The sequence below is a fragment of the Lethenteron reissneri genome, chromosome 61 (assembly GCF_015708825.2).
Source record: "Lethenteron reissneri isolate LAM-NWPU_2019-01 chromosome 61, ASM1570882v1, whole genome shotgun sequence".
Classification (NCBI taxonomy): domain Eukaryota; kingdom Metazoa; phylum Chordata; class Hyperoartia; order Petromyzontiformes; family Petromyzontidae; genus Lethenteron; species Lethenteron reissneri.
Genome location: NC_083839.1, coordinates 4,008,271 through 4,024,235, shown reverse-complemented (window position 1 = coordinate 4,024,235; position 15,965 = coordinate 4,008,271). Strand labels below are relative to the sequence as shown.

General features: G+C 45.2%; 7 non-coding genes across 7 annotated transcripts; 4 read left to right on the top strand and 3 right to left on the bottom strand.

Annotated features, from left to right (window-relative positions):
• Positions 1-4,083: 4,083 nt before the first annotated feature.
• TRNAG-CCC (transfer RNA glycine (anticodon CCC)) lies at positions 4,084-4,154 on the bottom strand. The gene has a single exon. It is a non-coding gene; the product is annotated as a tRNA-Gly (tRNA).
• A 1,334-nt stretch (positions 4,155-5,488) lies between these two features.
• TRNAG-CCC (transfer RNA glycine (anticodon CCC)) lies at positions 5,489-5,559 on the bottom strand. Its single transcript has one exon. It is a non-coding gene; the product is annotated as a tRNA-Gly (tRNA).
• Positions 5,560-6,665: 1,106 nt separating this feature from the next.
• TRNAG-CCC (transfer RNA glycine (anticodon CCC)) lies at positions 6,666-6,736 on the bottom strand. Its single transcript has one exon. It is a non-coding gene; the product is annotated as a tRNA-Gly (tRNA).
• A 1,255-nt stretch (positions 6,737-7,991) lies between these two features.
• On the top strand, positions 7,992-8,062 carry TRNAG-CCC (transfer RNA glycine (anticodon CCC)). The gene has a single exon. It is a non-coding gene; the product is annotated as a tRNA-Gly (tRNA).
• A 969-nt stretch (positions 8,063-9,031) lies between these two features.
• TRNAG-CCC (transfer RNA glycine (anticodon CCC)) lies at positions 9,032-9,102 on the top strand. Its single transcript has one exon. It is a non-coding gene; the product is annotated as a tRNA-Gly (tRNA).
• A 1,011-nt stretch (positions 9,103-10,113) lies between these two features.
• On the top strand, positions 10,114-10,184 carry TRNAG-CCC (transfer RNA glycine (anticodon CCC)). The gene has a single exon. It is a non-coding gene; the product is annotated as a tRNA-Gly (tRNA).
• A 5,127-nt stretch (positions 10,185-15,311) lies between these two features.
• TRNAG-CCC (transfer RNA glycine (anticodon CCC)) lies at positions 15,312-15,382 on the top strand. The gene has a single exon. It is a non-coding gene; the product is annotated as a tRNA-Gly (tRNA).
• Positions 15,383-15,965: the final 583 nt, after the last annotated feature.

Below are 15,965 nucleotides of genomic sequence, written 5' to 3'. Positions count from 1 at the left end.
AGGTGGAGGGAGGAGGGGGGATGGGGAAAGGAGGGGGCCGGGGGGAAGAGGATCGGGGTGGGTGTGGGTCAGGGTGGGTGAGGGTTGGTGAGGGTGAATGTGGGTGAGGGTGGGTGTGGGTGGGGGTGAGTGAGGGTGGGTGAGGGTGACGGTGGGTGAGGGTGGGTGAGGATGAGGGTGGGTGAGGGTAACGGTGGGTGAGGGTGAGGGTGGGTGTGGGTGAGTGTAAGTGAGGGTGGGTGGGTGAGGGTGGGTGAGTGTGGGTGGGTGAGGGTGAGTGTGGGTGGGTGAGGGTGGGTGTGGGTGGGTGAGGGTGAATGTGGGTGAGGGTGGGTGTGGGTGAGGGTGAGGGTGGGTGTGGGTGAGGGTGAGTGAGGGTGGGTGAGGGTGACGGTGGGTGAGGGTGGGTGAGGATGAGGGTGGGTGAGGGTAACGGTGGGTGAGGGTGAGGGTGGGTGTGGGTGAGTGTGAGTGAGGGTGGGTGGGTGAGGGTGGGTGAGGGTGAGGGTGGGTGTGGGTGGGTGAGGGTGAGAGTGGGTGAGGGTGGGTGTGGGTGGGTGAGGGTGGGTGTGGGTGAGGGTGGGTGAGGGTGACGGTGGGTGAGAGTGGGTGTGGGTGTGTGTGTGTGGGTGAGGGTGAGAGTGGGTGAGGGTGGGTGAGGGTGAGGGTGGGTGTGGGTGAGGGTGAGTGAGGGTGGGTGTGGGTGAGGGTGTGTGTGAGGGTTCGGGGGTGTGGGTGAGGGTGTGTGTGAGTGAGGGTGAGGATGAGGGTGTGTGTGAGTGAGGGTGTGTGTGAGGGTTCGGGGGTGTGGGTGAGGGTGTGTGTGAGGGTTCGGGGGTGTGGGTGAGGGTGTGTGTGAGGGTGGGTATGGGTAAGGGTGTGTGTGAGGGTTCGGGGGTGTGGGTGAGGGTGTGTGTGAGTGAGGGTGAGGATGAGGGTGTGTCTATGAACCGATTGGGTGGCGGTGCGGGTCGCTGCCGCTCCCACGTGGTGGCGACTGGAGCGAGCGGGATGAGAGCGGATTTTGTGATCAAGAGTTCAGGGGTCGAGGATGGAGGGTGCGGCACACACATTCACCACAACACCACAACACGCGTGTACACACAGCGACCGTGTCGACAAAACAACGAGGCAGGACATTTGACACATCCCATCAGTATCACGGCCCCATTGGGAGTGTAATTACTGGCGCAACGTCGTACTCGGATTGTAAATGTTGTGGATTTGCTCTCCAACACACAGGTTAGTGCTGTTCTCGTGACGAATTGGCACGTTCTGTTCACGTGACAAACCTTACTCGTCGGCTGTGTCGAGTGGTGGCGGGTTTAACGACGCACATTTACGCGTTCCTAAAACAACCTACACCAAGGATGATATTGCTCGCGAAAGCCAAGAGTCGTAAGTTCAACCGCCGCGCAATAGATGGCGGTGGTGGCATCTACATCTGCAGAACGTGAAGAACCAGTGGCATCTACATCTGCAGAACGTGAAGAACCAGTGGCATCTACATCTGCAGAACGTGAAGAACCAGTGGCATCTACATCTGCAGAACGTGAAGAACCAGTGGCATCTACATCTGCAGAACGTGAAGAATCAGTGGCATCTACATCTGCAGAACGTGAAGAATCAGTGGCATCTACATCTGCAGAACGTGAAGAACCAGTGGCATCTACATCTATAGAACGTGAAGAACCTGTGGCATCTACATCTGCAGAACGTGAAGAACCAGTGGCATCTACATCTGCAGAACGTGAAGAACCAGTGGCATCTACATCTGCAGAACGTGAAGAATCAGTGGCATCTACATCTGCAGAACGTGAAGAATCAGTGGCATCTACATCTGCAGAACGTGAAGAACCAGTGGCATCTACATCTATAGAACGTGAAGAACCTGTGGCATCTACATCTGCAGAACGTGAAGAATCAGTGGCATCTACATCTGCAGAACGTGAAGAATCAGTGGCATCTACATCTACAGAACGCAAAAAACCAGTGTCATCTACATCTGCAGAACGTGAAGAATCAGTGGCATCTACATCTGCAGAACGTGAAGAATCAGTGGCATCTACATCTACAGAACGCAAAAAACCAGTGGCATCTACATCTGCAGAACGTGAAGAACCAGTAGCATCTACATCTGCAGAACGTGAAGAACCAGTGGCATCAACAGTATGAAGGCCGGAACGGTACACGAGGGGGTGGGTGGCCAACACCACGCCCCCAGTTAGGGTGACGATGTATACACACCGCGCCAGGTACTAATTTCAGGCTGAGTCGACCTAGGGGAGGCCCAGGACCGGTTCAGATAACCGTCACTGGTGTTGGCCGTGAGCGGGAATCGAACCCGGGTCGCCAGGTTCATAGCGCAGCGCACTAACCGCTGCACCACCGCTCCCCAGGACAGTGAACTGAACTACCCACAACCCCCAACCTCTCACCCACCTCTCACCTCCCTCCTCACAAAGGACTTGCCCTGGCATGCCTAGCGGAGTGTTCGACTGGAGTTGTAGGCGCCCAGAAGAATTGTTACATCCAGCAGTGGCTTGAGCTTGGATGTAAGGCGTGCCCATATGTTTTAACTGCCGCGTCGGGAGATCGAATCGCACGCAGCTAGAGAAACAATTGCGTAGCTGGTCTTGGCTCAACACATCCCAATGTTGAAAGATTTACGACGCACATGTTACTTACGCGATCTGACCGAAAATCAACGTGGAATCATACTCAATTGTTTGTTCTTTCGGTAAAGTAACGTAAATAGAAAATAAAAATAATAAAATAAATAATAATAAACTTTAAATAAATTGGAAATAATAAAAGCAAAAAACACAATAGAAATAAAAATAGCAAAATTAAATTCAAATAAATTGAATTTTTTAAAATTGAAACAATTATTAATTTCAATTTATTTTTATTTACTATTTTTATTGTGGTTTTTTTGCTTTTATTCTTTTCAATTAAAAAAATATATTCTTTTTTTCTCTCCACGTGACTTTACCGAAAGAACCAAGAACATTAATTCCTGCAGTAACAAAAGTTTTAAGTCAACATTCATACTCAATTGGGAACCAAGACAAAGATCACCCGTATAGCCTTTCATCGATTTTCGGGCAAAGTGCACTATTTTTGGTCGTGAGCGGGAATGGAACTCAGGTTCGTAGCGCAGCGCGCTAACCAATGCGCCACCGTTCCCCGCGTAAAAAAAGACAAAGCCCCCCCTTATAGCCTCAACGGACTGTTGGGGCAAGTGCTGTGAGCGAGCAGCACCTATGGAGGCCGGCACTGTGGCACACGAGGGGGTGGGTGGCCAGCACCACGCCCAGCCACCTCTTTGTCTTCTGTCTGCTGCACTTACATCTCAATTGGCGCGAATGCGGTTGGGCCTTTGCACGTGTAAATACATCGTTTACAAATGTGCATCAAAAGTCGACAAAGGGGCATGCACGAGGGGGCCGGTTGGGCGGGCGAGGTGGCTGTACCCACCACTTTACCCCACCACCACACGCGATCTGCCAATTCAATGACGGTCAATCTAGATTTGAAGCTTTAGTGGCTCTTTCGGTAAAGCCACGTAGGTAGAAAATAAAAAAAAATTAATCACGACGTTTCGATTGCAATGCAACCAATCATTATCAGGTGGGAAAACCACAGGAAAAATATTATTGCTGTGGTTTTCCCACCTGATGATGATTGCTTGTGGTGTTGCAATCAAAACGTCGTGATTTTATTTTATACCTACGTGACTTTGCCGAAAGAATCAGAGAGTATGACGGTCGTTTATTCATTCACACTGCTGGTTGTACAGCGGCCGGGAGATTTCGGAACATTTAAACTCTACGTTTTTTTCTTCTTGGTTCTTTCGGTAAAGTCACGTAGAAGGGAAGTAATAAAATAATAAAAAATAAAACATAATAAAATAATTCTCACGACGTTTCGGCCACAACGCAAGTAGCCGTCTTCACGAAGAATTAGATACATTATACCACCATGTGCTTGTACTGTACACTGAGTATGTGCCAGGCTACGTGCGTGTTTATGACGTGGGGGTCTATAAAAGGACTAAAGATTATCATATAACAAGATTCTTGCACCGCCCGGGAATCGAACCCGGGTCGAAAGAATGGGAATCTTCCATGATACCTCTACACCAGCGGTGCTGATGGGGACAGCTACACACGGCCTGCTGCCTCGTTTGTATTGTCTGTTTCATATTCTATGGTCTTCTTGGTGAAGTCACGTAGAACGAAAAAATAATAACAATAAAATAATAAAAATGTGAATAAAGTGAGTAAAAATATCACGACGTTTCGATCGCAACGCAGGCAGTCGTCATCAGGTTGTTTTTTTACTCGTTTGTATTGTCTGTCTCCTTTGTATTGTTTAAATTGTGTGTCTCATTTGTATTGTCTGTCTCCTTTGTATTGTTTAAATTGTGTGTCTCATTTGTATTGTCTGTCTCCTTTGTATTGTTTAAATTGTGTGTCTCATTTGTATTGTCTGTCTCCTTTGTATTGTTTAAATTGTGTGTCTCATTTGTATTGTCTGTCTCCTTTGTATTGTTTAAATTGTGTGTCTCATTTGTATTTTCTGTCTCCTGTGTATTGTTTAAATTGTGTGTCTCATTTGTATTGTCTGTCTCCTTTGTATTGTTTAAATTGTGTGTCTCATTTGTATTGTCTGTCTCCTTTGTATTGTTTAAATTGTGTGTCTCATTTGTATTGTCTGTCTCCTTTGTATAGTTAGTCTGGTTTGAATTGTGTGTCTCGTTTGTATTGTCTGTCTCGTTTGTATTGTTCTGCCTCGTTTGTATTGTTTGTTTTGTCGACCTTGTTTCTATTGTTTGTCTCGTCTGCACTTTGTGTTGTCTGTGTCGTCTCTATTTTTATTTCTCGTTTGGTTTGCTTGACTCGTTAAAATTGTCTGTCTCCTTTGTATTCTCTGACTCGTTTGTATTGTTCTGACTCGTTTGTATTGTCTTTCTGGTTCGTATTGTTTACACCTGTTTCGTTTGTATTATTTTCATATTGTGTGTATATTGTGTGTATACTCTGTGTATACTGTGTGTATGTTATGTGTGTACATGTCTCTGTCTCGTTTGTATTGTTTAGCCCTGTCTCGTTGTCTACGTGCAATTCGCTCTGGGCCTGTCCCGTGACCTCCTGCCAGCAACGAGCCTTCACCACTTCAGCTGGCCTGCATGTGCACCTAGCTGGGCACAGCGTCGGGATGGCATTAGCGACACTTAGTGGCGGATGGCAGTGATTGTTGTTGTTGTTGCGGCTATATGTGTATGTACCTGCACATGTGCATGTGCCCACGGGCGCAAAAATGACGTGTGTACATGCGTGTTTAAAATCTAACTTCACGAACAATAAAAAAAAATATTATGCCACCATGTGCTTGTACTGTACAAGAGTATGTGCCAGGCTACGTGCGTGTTTCTAACGTGGGGTCTTTAATGGAACTAAAGATAATTATAAAACAACATTCTTGCACCACCCGGGAATCGAACCCGGGTCGAAAGAATGGGAATCTTCCATGCTACCACTACACCAGCGGTACTGATGGGGACAGCTACACACGGCCTGCTGTCTCGTTTGTATTGTTTTGTCTATTTTGCATTGTTCTGACTCGATTGTATTGTCCGTCTCGTTTGTATTGTTTCGTCTCTTTTGTATTGTATGTCTCATATTCTTTGGTTCTTTCGGTAAAGTCGCGTAGAAAGAAAACAAAATAACAATAAAATAATAAAAATGAGAATAAAGTGAGTAAAAATGTTTCAAATATCACGACGTTTCGATCGCAACACAAGCGGTCGTTATCAGGTTGTTTTCTTTTATACTCGTTTGTATTGTCTGTCTCCTTTGTATTGTTCGTCTCACTCTTTGGTTCTTTCGGTAAAGTCACGGTAGCAAGATAAAATATTAAATTAAAACACGTTCCTTCGGAGTGGGCAGGTAGGAACTTGGTTGGGCAGCGCATTCGTGCACGACAGACAAATATGCACGACAGACAGACACATAATCCCTGGTGGGCAGTGTGGAACCTGTTGTTCCTACCTGTATTAAAGATAACTTGACTTGAGGTAGCCAGGCAGCCAGCCAGGTAGCCAGCCCCCTTCACTATTGGCCCCTCCCCCTTGATTAGGCCCCTCCCCTTACCTCCCCCCCCACCCTCCCCTAGGCCCCTCCCCTGACCCTCCTCCCAAAGGCACGACAGACAGTCAGACAGACAACAAATCCCTGGTGGGCAGTGTGGAACATTGTTTCCTACCTGTATAATAGCATACGACGTTTCGATTGCAACACAAGCAGTCATCAGGTATAAATGAAAGAGAAAACAAAACCTAGTAAACTTAGAAATATAATGCCATACAACACAGAGAGTCGGCTAACATAACAGTCAATACCCTACCTGGTTGATTACATTCTTCCAAATATTGAAACATTTAAAAGAGAGATTAAACACAGAACCGGAGACACATAGACAGACACAAAAGGAGAGAGATAACACAGAGACACACAGAGAGAGTGCCTATGTGTTTGTTTAACTTTTCTAATGTGCTCTTGGGTATTTTACTACACACTGAGTATGTACCAGGCTACGTGCATGTTGAAAATAATTGGTCTATAAAGGGAATACCGACAACTATAAAACAAAAACATGCTTGCACCGCCCGGGAATCGAACCCGGGTCGAAAGAATGGGAATCTTCCATGATACCGCTACACCAGCGGTGCTGATGGGGACAGCTGCACACGTTCTGCTGCCTCGTTTGTATTGTTTTGTCGCGGTTCGAATTCGGCCATCGCCGCACACGCGTCGAATAAATAAGCAAGGGACAACTCCTTACTTACAAACAACTCCTCTATCATTTTTCATTGCTGGAGGGGTTGCCCCCCCCCCCCCCGGACCTGAAAATCCTGGCTCCGCCATTGCGTGAAGTTACATTTTAAACATGCATGTACACGGATTAATTTTACCCCCCATAGGCACGTGCACATGTGCAGGAACGTACACATATAGCCGCAACAACAACAACCACTGCCATCTGCCACTAAGTGGCGCTGATGCCATCCCGATGCTGTGCCCGGCTAGGTGCACATGCAGGCCAGCTGAAGTGGTGACGGCTCGTTGCTGGCAGGAGGTCACGGGACAGGCCCAGAGCGAATTGCACGTAGACAACGAGACAGGGCTAAACAATACAAACGAGACAGAGACATGTACACACAGAACATACACACAGTAGACACACAGCATACACACAATGTACACACAACATACACACCGTATACAGGTAGTCCTCTACTTACTATGGAGATGCGTTACGACGACCCCATCGTAAGTCAAAAATATCGTAAGTCGAAGATGGCCTAGCCTACCCAGAAGTCTTAAAGAATCGCGATAATTAAGCAAAAGAGCAATTTATAGTACCGTACTGTATAAACCATATACTGTATGTATTTATTTATTACAATACTGTATTGCACGATAAAATGTGAAGTAAAAAAGAACCCAGGTAAATTCTTAGCCTTCCTACATGAACTGCAATGTAATAAAAGTTTTTTTCAGGAAACAACCCAATCTGTTAATAAAAAAACATTCAACATGCATTGAACGTGTTGCTGCTGCGTTTTCCTGCAGCGCGAAATTTAAAATATATTACAATTTTGTCGTATCGCCATCGTAAGAACGAAATTTCGTAAGTCGGACCATCGTAACTCAGGGACTATCTGTACACACAGCATACACACAATGTACACACAATATGAAAATAATACAAACGAAACAGGGGTAAACAATCCAAACGAGAAAGACAATCCAAACGAGACATACAATACAAACGAAATAGACAATACGAACAATACACACAATATTAACGAAGCAAGCAAACCAAACGAGAAATGAAAACAGAGACGACACAGACAACCCTAAGTGCAGACGAGACAGAACAATACAAACGAGACAGCAGACCGTGTGTAGCTGTCCCCGTCAGCACCGCTGGTGTAGCGGTATCATGGAAGATTCCCATTCTTTCGACCCGGGTTCGATTCCCGGGCGGTGCAAACTTATTTTTATTTAATAGTCGTCGGTATTCCCTTCATAGACCCCTTCTTTTCAACATGCACGTAGCCTGGTACATACTCAGTGTGGAGTAAAACACCCAAGAGCACATTAGGTAAAGTAATTCGAGTAGAAGGGAAGTAATAAAATAATAAAAATAAAACATAAGAAAATAATTCTCACGACGTTTCGGCTACAACGCAAGCAGCCGTCGAGCTTGGCAGTCTCATTCTTCACCTGAAGACGGCTGCTTGCGTTATAGCCGAAACGTCGTGAGAATTATTTTATTATGTTTTATTTTTATTATTTTATTATTTCCCTTCTACGTGACTTTACCGAAAAAACCAAGATGAATCCCTGCAGTCACGAAAGCTTTACATCGAAATTTAAATCGAAATTTAATTTGTGTAGTTACATTGTAAACTAACAAGTGCCCACTGCACACACAAATACACAGCATACAAGCAAGTACACATTTACACGCGCGTACACCCACCGCAATGTCAATATCTGGCATTTCGCACAGACTCGCGTTGCTTAGACGACGGCGCTGTGCCAGGAGAAGTGCACATCTAGTTGTAAAGACTCGCTGCTGGCGGGAAGTCACGGGACAGTCCCAGGTCCAGAACGAGCGAAACGGAGGCAACGAGACGAAGAAGATGAACGAGACAAAACAATACAGACGATACAGACAATACTAAGGAGACACACAATGCAAACAAGGCAAACAATACAATGGAATCAGACAATACAAACGAGATACACAAAACAAAGGAGACAGACAATACAAACGAGTAAAAAACAACAACCTGATGACGACCGCTTGTGTTGCGATCGAAACGTCGTGATATTTTTTTTATAATTGTTACTTTATTCACATTTTTATTATTTTATTGTTATTATTCTTTTTTTACACAAAAGAGACAAAACAATACAAACGAGACGGCAGAACGTGTTGAGTTTCCCCATCAGCACCGCTGGTGTAGAGGTATCATGTAAGATTCCCATTCTTTCGACCCGGGTTCGATTCCCGGGCGGTGCAAACATGTTGTTTTATAATAATAGTTAGTCCCCACTTTAGAAACACGCACGTAGCCTGGTACATACTCAGTGAACAGTATAATCACACCATTGAATAATATGGTAAGTTCTTGAAGTAAAACTTTAATCACACATATTGCACATATAGGCACGTGCACATATGCATTTACACAAATATCGCCGCCATAACAACAATCACTGCCATTTGCCACTAAGTGGCGCTGATGCCATCCCGACGCTGTGCCCGGCTAGGTGCACATGCAGGCCAGCTGAAGTGGTGACGGCTCGTTGCTGGCAGGAGGTCACGGGACAGGCCCAGAGCGAATTGCACGTAGACAACGAGACAGGGCTAAACAATACAAACGAGACACAGACATGTACACGTAGAATTTACACACAGTATACACACAATATACACGCAACATACACACACAAGAGAGTTTCCACACAATATATACACAAATAATATAAACAGAATGTATACACAATATGAAAATAATACAAACGAAACAGGGGTAAACAATCCAAACGAGAAAGACAATAAAAACGAGACACAATACAAAGGAGACAGGCAATACAAACAAGAAACACAAGCAAGACAAGAAACAGATAATACAAGCGAGACGAACAAGAGAAACAAGGTCGACGAAACAGACAATACAAACGAGACAGACAATACAAACGAGACAGAACAATACAAACGAGACAGACAATACAAACGAGACAGAACAATACAAACGAGTCAGACAATACAAACGAGACAGAACAATACAAACGGGACAGACAATACAAACGAGACAGAACAATACAAACGAGTCAGACAATACAAACGAGACAGAACAATACAAACGAGTCAGACAATACAAACGAGACAGAACAATACAAACGAAACAGACAATACAAAAGAGACAAAACAATACAAACGAGACAGACAATACAAACGAAACAGACAATACAAAAGAGACAAAACAATACAAACGAGACAGCAGAACGTGTGTAGCTGTCCCCATCAGCACCGCTGGTGTAGCGGTATCATGGAAGATTCCCATTCTTTCGACCCGGGTTCGATTCCCGGGCGGTGCAAACATTTTTTTATTTAATAGTCGGTATTCCTTTCATAGACCCCTTCTTCTAAACATGCACGTAGCCTGGTACATACTCATTGTATAGTACAAGCACATGCTTTGTATATTATTTTAATATGTTCGTGAAGTTACATTTTAATCACACAGTATACACTCATTATTTTGACACACATCGTATCCACGCACAAAGACATGCGTTGACACGTGCATACACTTGGCAATATTAACGACAGCTCCCACTCATCACCGAGTCGCGTTGACCACACCGCGGCGCTGTGCCAGGCGAGTGCACATCAAGTCCAAGTGACATTTTGAAGACTCGCTGTTGGCGGCACGTCACGGGACAGGCCCAGGACAATGGAGAAAAGCGAAACTAAAGAAACAGACAATACAAACGAGTCAGACAATACAAACGAGTCAGACAATACAAACGAGACAGAACAATACAAACGAGTCAGACAAATCAAACGAAACAGACAATTCAAACGAGTCAGACAATACGAACGAGACAGAACAATACAAACGAGACAGACAATACAAACGAAACAGACAATTCAAACGAGTCAGACAATACAAACGAGACAGAACAATACAAACGAGTCAGACAAATCAAACGAAACAGACAATTCAAACGAGTCAGACAATACGAACGAGACAGAACAATACAAACGAGACAGACAATACAAACGACTAAGACCATACAAACGAGTCATACATTACACACGAGACAGAGAAAAATATACATTCGAGACAAACACCACTTACGTTGCACGCACAAAGGATAGTAACATCTCATCCTGTGTTCTTTGGAATCTTCAGTTGCATGCGACATAGTTGCTTGAGTTGCACATGACATGGTTGCTTGAGTTGCACGCGACATGGTTGCTTAGGGGCCGTCCATAAATGACGTCACGCACCTGGGGGGTGGGGGGGGGGTCAGACATTTGTGACGATGTGTGACGAGGGTGGGGGGTTGAGAAATGTGACGTCACATCAAAATGCGCAACTTTCAATAAATATAGACAACACGTTCTACTTAATTAAATAGACTTTTTAATAAATACGCACTACAATGACAATAATTTAAAGCGATTTAAAGCATGTTTTATTTGGGGGGGGCAGAGCTTTGTGACGTCATATTTAAAGGGGGGGGGGCTGACTTTTTGTGACGCCGTGTGGCGACGGGGGGGGGGGGTCAAAATCGTCCAAAATCGCGTGACGTCATTTATGGACGGCCCCTTAGCTTGCACGTGACATGGTTGCTCAGGTTGCATAGGTTGCACGCGACCCGGGTTCTTAACTGATTGCTCAATCGTGGAACCGGTGTAAGCGCTGGGGCGCGTGTGTGTAAGTGTGTGTGTGTGTGCATGTAGGTGTGTGTGCAAGTGTGTGTGTGTGTCTCGGGAGCGGTGGTGTAGTGGTTAGCGCGCTGCACTACGAACCTGGCGACCCGGGTTCGATTCCCGCTCACGGCAAACACCAGTGACGATTATCTGAACCGGTCCTGGGCCTCCCCTAGGTCGACTCAGCCTCAAATGAGTACCTGGTGCGGTGTGTAAACATCGCCACTGGGGAGACAAAGGCGGTCGGGCGTGGTGCTGGCCACCCACCCCCTCGTGTACCGTTCTGGCCTCCATAGGTGCTCGCTAACAGCACTTACCCCTACAGTCTGTGAAGGCTATACGGGGGGATCTTTATCTTTGTCTCGGAATGTTTCCGTGTTCATTGCCGAATCGAGCCGGGGCCGGCTCGGAGCGGAATGTATTCTCGCCATGGACAAGTTGTCAATGTCCGTCTGAGAATTTCGGCATCGCCAGCAACAGCTGCAATGGGCAATCCACTGCTGGATGAAAACCTCCCCCCCGCCCGCCCTCTCGCACCAACCTACCCGCCGTCGCTATCATCTCTCACGATCTGGCGATGACTGCCGATGACAAAATTCCCTGGAACGTCAAAGGCGGTACGCCGCGGGTCTTCGTCTCACCGGTGTCAATAAAGTTGCATGGATGTCGTGAAGACAAAGAGCTCCCGTGGAGCGGTTAACAGGCGGAATTCACTCTTACGCGATCTAACCCCAAAAGCCTTCTTCGTTGTGAATAATGCTGGTGGCGAAAGCCGACGTGTGAAACTTATTACGGGTGCATCTTCGTGGTTCTTTCGGTAAAGTCACGTCGATGATTTTATTATGCTTAATTTTAAAATAAGAATTATTTTATTATGGAAATAATAAAATAATAAAAATAACGCATAATAAAATAAGAATTATTATAAAATAAGAATTATTTTATTATGGAAATAATAAAATAATAAAAATAAAGCATAATAAAATAAGAATTATTTTATTATGCTTTATTTTAAAATAAGAATTATTTTATTATGCTTTATTTTAAAATAAGAATTATTTTATTAAGCTTTATTTTTATTATTTTATTATTTCCATTCTATGTGACTTTACCGAAAGAACCAAGAAGATGAATCCCTGCAGTCACGAAAGAAGCTTTAAATCGAAATGTATTACGGGTGAACAGACTGTTGGGGCAAGTGCTGTTAGCGAGGCTATGGGGGGGGGGGGGGGGGGGTGGGCGACAACACCACGCGCGGACGCCTTTGTCTTCCCAATGTGGACGTTTTACACACCGCACCAGGTACTAATTCATCTTTTTGGTTCTTTCGGTAAAGTCACGTAGGAGGGAAATAATAAAATAATAAAAATAAAACATAATAAAATAATTATATTATGTAATTATTATTGTATAATAATTATATAATAAAGTATATATTAGTTACTTATTTTATTATTGTATTATGTTTTATTTTTATTTTTATTCTTTTATTATTTCCCTTCTACGTGACTTTACCGAAAGAACCAAGAATATGAATCCCTGCAGTCACGAAAGCATTAAATCGAAAGAAAAAAAATCAGGTACTAATTGTTTAGGCCGAGCCGACCTAGGCGAGTCCCACAAGGCCCCGGTTTCAGATAACCGCCGTCACCGCTGCCCCACGTGGTGCTGAAATCAAGAGACCCGCGTCTTGTGGTTTTCCACCAAAGCGAGCGCGGTAAGAACGCGTCCGAGAGGAGGTGGAGGCGGCGATGGGGACGACGCTTTACAGCTCATCGGATTTCCTCCGGCTTAGATTCTCATTCCGAGACCGATTCACTTACAGGTGCTCGATGGATAGTTGCTGTCGTAGGATTGCGAGCGGGGGGGGGGCGGAGGGGGGGGGGGTATGGGGTAGTGGCTTCATCCAGCAGTGGTTTGATCATGTCCAATGATTACACTGGTCAACAACAACAAAAAACATTTTTTCTGGCCTGGACTTTTGCAGCTGTTCTAGACTAATTTCACGGTGCTGATTCCAAATCTGATCTCAGATTTGCTCTATCACATCTCATTTTATGCTATAGGCATACCCCATTTTCATTGATTTTACCCGAAATTAACTCTGCCACTTATGATTGCAAGTTGTTGCGAGTCAGTAACTGCTTTAGTGTTAAAATATGGTGCTGTATTTTTAGGATAGTGTGCTTATAATAAATCCACATTTATTTAATATTTTTCTTCTGCAGTTTTTATCGAAAATTAAATCATTGATATCCCAAAAACCCGATGTGATGGACAAAATCTGATGCCAGATTTGGAATCAGCACCCTAAACTTACCTTAAACCCGTTGGAATACCTCGTACCAGACAAAGTGTGTTGACCAGTGTTATCACGATGATGATGTCCTTGAATGCCATGGGAGGTTAATGAAAGGGCGGTGACTCCCAGTGACCCCGTGTTCTCATCGTGTCCAGCAGGGGTCTCGAGAAACGTGGACTTGCTACCCCCCCCCCCCCCCCCACGTGGCTCACGGAGCCAGAACGCGGCTCCCCTGAGGCGAAGCACAATGGGGCGACTCGGCAGAGCCGCGCCGAGACCCAAACAGGATGCTGCTGCTGCTGATGAAAGTGATGTTCTTTCTAATGCTGCTGCTGCTGATGAAAGTGATGTTCTTTCTAATGTTGCTGCTGCTGATGAAAGTGGTGTTCTTTCTAATGCTGCTGCTGCTGCTGATGATGAAAGTGATGTTCTTTCTAATGCTGCTGCTGCTGATGAAAGTGATGTTCTTTCGAATGCTGCTGTTGATGATGATGAAAGTGGTGTTCTTTCTAATGCTGCTGCTGATGAAAGTGATGTTCTTTCTAATGTTGCTGCTGATGATGATGATGCTGCTGATGAAAGTGATGTTCTTTCTAATGTTGCTGATTATGATGCTGCTGATGAAAGTGATGTTCTTTCTAATGCTGCTGCTGCTGAAAGTGATGTTCTTTCTAATGTTGCTGCTGATTATGATGCTGCTGATGAAAGTGGTGTTCTTTCTAATGTTGCTGCTGCTGATGAAAGTGGTGTTCTTTCTAATGTTTCTGCTGATTATGATGCTGCTGATGAAAGTGGTGTACTTTCTAATGCTGCTGATGATGATGCTGCTGATGATGATGATGATGAAAGTGATGTTCTTTCTAATGTTGCTGCTGATGTTGCTGCTGCTGCTGATGATGAAAGTGATGTTCTTTCTAATGCTGCTGCTGCTGATGCTGCTGCTGCTGATGAAAGTGATGTTCTTTCTAATGTTGCTGCTGATGATGTTGCTGCTGATGATGAAAGTGATGTTCTTTCTAATGCTGCTGCTGCTGCTGAAAGTGATGTTCTTTCTAATGCTGCTGCTGATGATGAAAGTGGTGTTCTTTCTAATGCTGCTGCTGCTGATGAAAGTGATGTTCTTTCTAATGCTGCTGCTAATGACAGTGGTGTTCTTTCTAATTGTGCTGCTGCTAATAATGCTGTTGCTGCTGATGATGATGATGCTGCTGTTATCGATGATGATGCTGCTGATGATGATGTTGCTGCTGGTGCTGATGATGCTGCTGCTGCTGATGATGATGCTGTTGCTAATGAAACTGATGGTCTTTCTAATGCTGCTCCTGCTGCTGCGAATGGCGTACGAGCGAGACAGAACAACACAAGCGAGACAGACAATACAAACGAGAAATAGAAACAGAGACGACACAGACAACACAAAGTGCAGACGAGACGAAACAATACAAACGAGACAGCAGAACGTGTGCAGCTGTCCCCATCAGCACCGCTGGTGTAGCGGTATCATGGAAGATTCCCATTCTTTCGACCCGGGTTCGATTCCCGGGCGGTGCAAGACTCTTTATTTTATATTTACTTTTAGTCATCTCGCTGCACCGATCTGACACCAATTAATCATTTGACAGAACGCCTCCTTCCCACGTATTCCGTCTGCTTCTCTCTCTTTCGTGATTTATATTCTCCAGCACGACGCGTGCCGTTTTGCACAATCCCACAACCGGCTACAGTGCTTGATAAGGGCGACTGATTGGTTATGATAAAGCTGGTGGGCATGAAAAACTAAATAAAACTTTATTCTTCATTTCAAGCTTTCGTGACTGCAGGAATCCATACTCTTTGATTATCATTATATATAAGGATTTAAAAACACATTCCTGCGGAGGGAGCTGGTAGTAACGTTGGGTTGCTCGGTCAATGGCCAGGGTCAACGGCGGCGTGGTGTATCCGCAAATATGCCCGACTGTGAGGGCGGGCACAAGCCGGCGTGAGTTGGTTTAACGTTGAGTTTTATAAGGGCACCACGGGGTGACCAGCCCCTCCCCACCCAGCCCCACCCCACCCTCCCCTCCCCACGCAGCCCCTCCCCACCCTCCCCTCTCCACCCAGCCCCTCCCCACCCAGCCCCAACCTCCCGGGC